Raw genomic sequence first — 6,965 nt, 5'->3', positions numbered from 1 at the left:
CAGTCAGGACGACATGAGCCACTGGTGAACTTAATTTTTATGCTTTTAATCCATTGCTTATACAGATTCTGCATACTTTGTGGTCCATTGACCAATCCAAATGGAACCATGGTCATTTCATCGAGTACCATGAGATATTCGATCTCTGATGTCTTTATAGGGACATCAACAAGATCATCCTCTATCAAAGGGAATTCATCATCTGCACTTTCATAACCTGCTTCATTTTCTTCCCCATCATTTTCATCCTCATCCTCTGGAGGCTCTATCTCTGCTTCTGTAGAGGCTCTATAGGAGAAGAATAGATCTTCTGCCTCTGCATGTGCTTCTGCTTCTGTCACCAGTTCTGATTCTGCTTCTGCCTCTAACTCTGGCTCTGTATCTGTTACTGTCTCTGTAACTATCTCTGTATCCGCTCTGTCTCTGTACTGTCTCTGCTCTGTATCTGTTCTGCCTCTGTATCTGTAGTGTCTCTGTACTGTCTCTGCTCTGTCTATGCGACTGTCATGTAACAGGGAGAACAGTACATCCATGCTTCTATTTCACTGTTAGAGGTGATTTTAGAAGTTAATTCTAGTTGAGGTAGGAGGTATTCACCCATGGACAAGGATTTTACTTCCCTTGGCAGTTGGCTTACAGTGCCCACTGTTAAGGACTGTGCCTCTATTTTCTTAGGAAAGATTTGCTTAACAGCTTCTTCATCTCCTGATGTACCATCTATTGCCTCGTTAGAGGAGTCGGTTATGACTTCAATGGATGTGGATCCATTGCCTTTTTGCAATCCATATAGCTTTAACACCGCTTTATTGAGTCCTCTGCCTAGGGTTAGGGTTCCTTTGAACCAATCCGTCCTAGCTCTTGCTTCAACAAGCTAAGGTCTTCCCAACAGCAAAGGGTATGAAGTCCCATAAGAATTTGGTTTGACCACCAAATATGTCAGCCAATAGTCTCTTCCTGCAAGGGTTGTTTTTACATACGGGAGGATGCCCAATGGTTTGATTGTACTTTGGTCTACCAATTTGATAAGCCACTGTATAGCTTGAATTCCTTGCAACCCTAAGTCCTTCATTGTGACATTCGTCATTATGTTTACTGATGAGCCTCCATTAATCAATGCATCTGAAATGAAGCATCCTTCTATCCATACACTTATCTCTCGGGTTCCAGGATCTAGGAAGGCATTAGCCACATCCACTTCCTTTACAGGCTCTGGGGCCTTATTGGTCTCGGTTGCTATTGAAAGAGCGATCCTTAGTCCACGCCTTCGTGTCAAGATGCTTTTGAATCTCTTTCGACAGCTGGGAGACATCATCAGCATCTGTCGGAATGTTAAGTTTGGTTTAAAAGTGTCTAGGTCTTTGACCTAATCATAATCTTTAATAGGGTCCATAGGCTTCTCCAGCCGGCTAGGGAATGGGGCTACACCCATTTTCATCTTTTCTTTTTCTTCTAACAATTGCTGCATCGGCACTTCTTCTATTTCTAGAAGTACTTCTGTATCATCTATCTCTTGGGCCTCTGGTCCTGTCTCTGGGACTGTCTCTGTAGCCTTCTGTGGCACTATAGTGCTCTGTACTGCACTATTCTCTTCTGTACTGCTCTGCCCCTCTATACGTAGCACTACAAGATATAGATCTTATACCGACATTTAAAGCGATGAAAATACAAACAACAAAATTTCCCCCCGTCGTCGCAAAAAACATCATTATTGACGATGCCATAGAAACGTCGCTATTGGTGTCGCTATATGCGTCACATATACCGACGCAAATAGCGACGCAAGCAGTAAATTTGCGATACACATAGCGAGGCCAATAGCGACATGAGCAGTAAATTTGCGATGCAAATAGCGACGGTAACAGGGAAAAAAAATTTGTGGCAGGGCAGCCATACAAAATAGTTTCTGCACTACTGCATACAAAGCGCTTGCAAACAAAAAGAATGTATACTGAAATCATAAAACTGATACATGAAATAAATACATGATCGCATAAAATGCGATTTGTACAATCATGAAAGGATGTCACTAATACATAGAAAATGTCTACATAGATCAAGCGACTAAAAGCTAAAGGTGTGTGAGCTCCAAGGATCCAAGGGCGAGCTATAATTCCTCGTCCCCCGAAAGCTCATCCCGCCGCAAAGGAGCATGGAACGGATTCTGCAGAAAAAGAAACAACATATCAATCCACCATACAATAATGCATTCAAATATCTCATAGTAACTACGGACAAGAAAGATGAGTGACTTACAGGGCTGCCGCATCTATACAATCAGTTGATCAATGCATTGAGACCGTGCCTCTCTGCATATCAAGTCTCAAGGCCTTGCGGATTGCGATTTGTAATGGAATGCTGCAAAGAAAACAAAATGCTAACTGTTAGAAACATGATTGTCAATACAAAGAATATTTCAAAAAAACAAACAAGCAAAACAAAAGAGAAACTTACAAAGTCCTCCAAATATGTCCTGTGGCTGCCACTCCCAAGATGATGGACCACTCTAGCCTCGAGTCGTGCCCTCGCCGCCTCCCACTGCTCACTCCAACGTCCTGGCAAATCTGTAGCCTCCTGCCTCAGTCGGCGCCAGTCGTCTGCATCTAACCACTCGGGCTTTGCAACCCCACTCTTGATTTCCTTACGTGCGTCGAATCGTCTATGTGACATGTATGCACGCATGCAATCCATCATCCAGCCCGTAGAGAATCTATCTACTGCGGCTGGCACCGGAAACTTCTCGTGCAAGGATGCTACTATGTAGTCCTTGATCCCCTCCGGTATGTTCTTCCAATGATCCAGGGCGTTGTGCCGAAAAACTTGTTGGCACAACTCTCTCATGCGAGCCATCACCCTCCTCCCCTCATCATTCATGATGATGGCTCCTGACCTACTATCAACCAGGTATCCATAACCCCTAGGAGTTTGCCTAAGATGGGTCCTCTCCCATCTTCGTCCACGCTCTTGGGAATATCCAGGAGACCCCTCTACATCCGGTGTACCGACGGGGGTAACCTCTCTCGGAGTGGCACTCAAAGGGGTGCCACAAAAAGGGGTGCCACCTGCTGACGGCTACGCAAAAGCCGGAGTAACTAGAGTAGACGTCCCCACAGGTGTGACAAATCTTGGAGGTGATGCAGCTCCAGCTGAACGACGAGACAGAGACACCACATCCGTGTCTCCATAGCAGCACCCCCTGATCCCGATGTAGTCCCTCCCTCTGGCCCAAGTTGTGAGCGTCGAGATCGTCTGCTCGAAGCTGAAGCATCTGATCGCGCTGAAGCAGATCTAGCAGAGCGCCCTGACGAAGAACAAGACAGCTCCTGGTCTGCCATCTCTCTGAATCTCACGAGCTGGTCTGGAGACATGCATGCTATCATGTCCTGAAACTCCTCATCGCTCATCCCTCGACTCATCCTGAAAATGTCACCTGCACAGATAAAAAATGGTGTTAGAATAATCAATTTAAACTATACAAAGCATAGTAATATAAATCATTTTTGAAAAATCTCTCTTAAAATGCATATCTTATGTACCTTTATGGAAGATCTAAACAACGAATTAAGTAATACAATTCTCCAAGAATGAAGTATCCTATGGTCCCATGTTAATCTCCTGACACAACTCTGCATACACTGGAAGGTCGATAGACATATCACCACAAAAGAACGAGTCTGCCTCGTTCTCAAAAAATTCTTGGACTCCTGTATTTCCATCATTGTTAGCCGATGCGGGCTCCAAGCTTGCGGTGGCCTCCACCCCTTGTAATATCGACCCCTCTATTTGCATATTATCTTCATCTATGCCTGGAACATCGCTTTGATCATATACCCTCGCACTTCGAGGAGTTGAAGGTATAACATACCACCATCGAGGTTGTCAGGGGTTTGGATAGAAGATTACATGTTCACAAACACGTACAAAGCGAGTTCAAACCATTGTGACATAAACCATGTCGTATTACAATTAGCAAGCAAATGACTCTATGCACCTGTTCACAATGGGCCGGCAACACAAAGGTGTCGCGCAAATCCGTCCATTTTTTTTCAGAATCTATTTCGAGAAATCCAGATGAACCTCGTCGAACTGTTGCTGCAGCTCCTCCAAGTACCACTTTGAACCACTGCACATCGAATAGTATCATGGAGAAGCTATGGTAATCCACCGTAATAATACTTAGCAAGTTCCCAAAATACTCCATCTCATCCACAACCGTGTTCAGATCCGTTGCTCGTTGCCGAGTCTCTTGCTCAAACCTTGCCATGACACCATAGTCCATTGTGGAGCACATTTTGTCAATACGCTCCACGCGAAAATGCTGTCCGCGCAACCATGCTGCACTATATATTTTGTACTGTACATTGAAACACTCAAATTAGATGTCGCATATAAAATTTAGATACGATATATTCTAAACCCCTCATCACCTTTGGACTACATCCCCTCGAGAACTCCCACTCCTCCATTGAGACCTCTGTCCCTTTGCTGGATGCTGCGGTCAAGGTTCCATGCAACCATCGTGTTGACATAAACCGCGGCATCTCCTCCATGCCTTCGAGATATCAAATCGCTCGATGACGCGTACTGCGTCGGAATTCAGATCGCGCTTCCTCTTGATCTTGCCTTGCAATCTGGTACTTGGCGAGCCACGTCTCCATGGAGGCATGGTGCAACATACAAAAGCGATTCACCTTCTCTTCCATTGAGGCATCCATTCTTTTTTCTACCCCATTTCCAACCACCACTTCTCCAGTCAGTCTATCATCGTCCTTTAGCGTCCATAGCATTTCATTATTTGGTTCCACCGTTGGTAGCCATTGTGAGATATGCACTAACGCCTCTGACACCAACCAACCTTCCGCCATGCTACCTTCTAGACGAGCTCGTTGTCGCACAAAGCCTTTCAGGGTTTTCATGAAGCGCTCCAGGAAGAACATCCATCGCGTATGGATAGGTCTAGCAATCTCCACTTTGTCCACAAGATGCACAAGAAGGTGAACTTGTATCGTGAGCATGCTAGTGGGCATGTATTTCTCAAAGAGACAGACCGTCTCCATTGCTCCCCGCCTCGTGGATTCAATAGAGGACGTCTTAATCTCTTTCTGTGAGATCCATTGCACCAAAGTCGACAACTTGTAAATGGCCCCGCAAATTTCTGGAGTAAGGCATCCTACGATCGCGATCGGTAGGACAAACTGCCACAAATGAGAAAGCATTATGAATAATGGCCACTTTTCAAATTGCAAAAATGCCCACGCTAATTACAATTCATTCTATTCACAAACCTGGCATATCTTATGTCAATCATGGGATTTTAGCCCCGGCAATTGGTCATCTTTAGAAAATGCGGACCTGAGAGAACGCATCATACCCGTCGGAGTGCGGATAGACTTGATTACTTGCTTCACAATGCGCTCTTCTTTGGTGGACAAAACCCAAGGAGCGCGAGGAAGCTGCACTCCCCCTTCAGCACTCGACTGCGGCCAAAGCGCTTCCATCTTACCTACCTCCTTCAAATTGGGTATTTTATTTTTGCGAGCTTTCATTTTCGTTCTTTTCTAATCAATATCTTTTTTTCGAGCTTTTTCGTGCAACATATCCATTCTACATATAAGTAGTCTTACTTAAGGAGTACGACACGTTGCATTTACATGAACACACATCAAGAAAACAAAACCAACGGAAAACTAGTAAAATATATTCGTGTCAAATAGTCGCAAGGTACACTCTTCCTAAAAACAAATCAAAGATCCCAATGCATGTAATCTCTTAGACAAAATCGGGCATAGTCACATGACGAAGTGTATAATAAACATATAAAAGTAGTAACAAAATGAAATGTCTAGAGTCTCTCGAAAAAAAAAAACACACTCTCTCAGCATGGTACCGGTCCACACACTATGGTGGACAAACACTCCCCATAGAGCACATCATCTATTTCTAGACACATGCAATGTCTCATCTCCTCTGCACTGGCCTACGCCAAACCACCACACCCCGCAAACACATCCAAAACATAGTCGTAGCGTTTCGTTAATGTAGCTAGTAACCACCTAACCATATCACCAATCAAGATATAGAATCTTTCCGGCCATGCAAGTAGAAACAATGAAAATACCATACAACGTAACCTGAGAGCAAAAACATGCAAGACTACTTACCGAAAGAAAAGATGAGACCTCTCTGCTTCGCTTCTGACAATGACACCATCAACGTCCATGGGAAAGACACAATCATCCATCATGTAGCTACCATACGCTGGAAACAATCTCTCTGAAATCTTCTCCCCAGCCTCTCTGTCATAGCAAGGCACAACATGACCAGCACGATGCCAAAGACACACAGTAAGATCAAGTACCTATTCACGAGTGGAAATAGAATAAGTGATCCATGTTTTTTTTAAAAGCATGTAACACAAACTTTATTTAGAACATACAACCATACGTTCAACGTATCCAACTTTGTTATCTTACCGCCTCTCTAGTAACGGGATGTAGATAAGCCTTGGAGTCACACATGAGTGTCCAAGTGCGGTGAAGCACAAGCCCCACTCTTGCCACATCCGTAATAAACTCACCTATATGCTCTGCTAAGCACATAGTGACTAAGAATCCCTGGTCGGCCAAATACTCACGAGTAAGGTCCATACAACCCATAACTAGACCCTTTGAGAACGTGTTTCACTTGGGAATAGTCATGCCTTCTACAAACAACATTGGCATCATGATATATGAGAAGTGAGTTTGATGTAAACCTTTTGTGATAGAAAGCATAACTTACCCAATGGGATGGGACCTAGAGCATCCACAAGCAAGCTCGTAGGAAAATCCGCAAATATCAATCGAGCCACCTCTTGACATGGAACTCCATCTTTGCTATAAAAGATGCATCTTTTGTGTTGCAAAAAACTTGTTGATGCTATACACAAAACAACATAGTCATTAATGCAAAGTAAACGATGATGCAAT

At 44.0% G+C, this 6,965-nt stretch overlaps 1 pseudogene; it reads right to left on the bottom strand.

The window, feature by feature from the left end:
- Positions 1-5,872: 5,872 nt before the first annotated feature.
- On the bottom strand, positions 5,873-6,644 carry LOC148023509 (uncharacterized; annotated as a pseudogene).
- Positions 6,645-6,965: the final 321 nt, after the last annotated feature.

The sequence above is a fragment of the Lygodium microphyllum genome, chromosome 16 (genome assembly GCF_053477565.2).
Source record: "Lygodium microphyllum isolate KBCC chromosome 16, Lygodium_microphyllum_v1.1.10, whole genome shotgun sequence".
NCBI classification, from domain to species: domain Eukaryota; kingdom Viridiplantae; phylum Streptophyta; class Polypodiopsida; order Schizaeales; family Lygodiaceae; genus Lygodium; species Lygodium microphyllum.
Note: the sequence above shows the minus strand (reverse complement) of the source record. Positions and strands in the feature narration are given on the sequence as shown.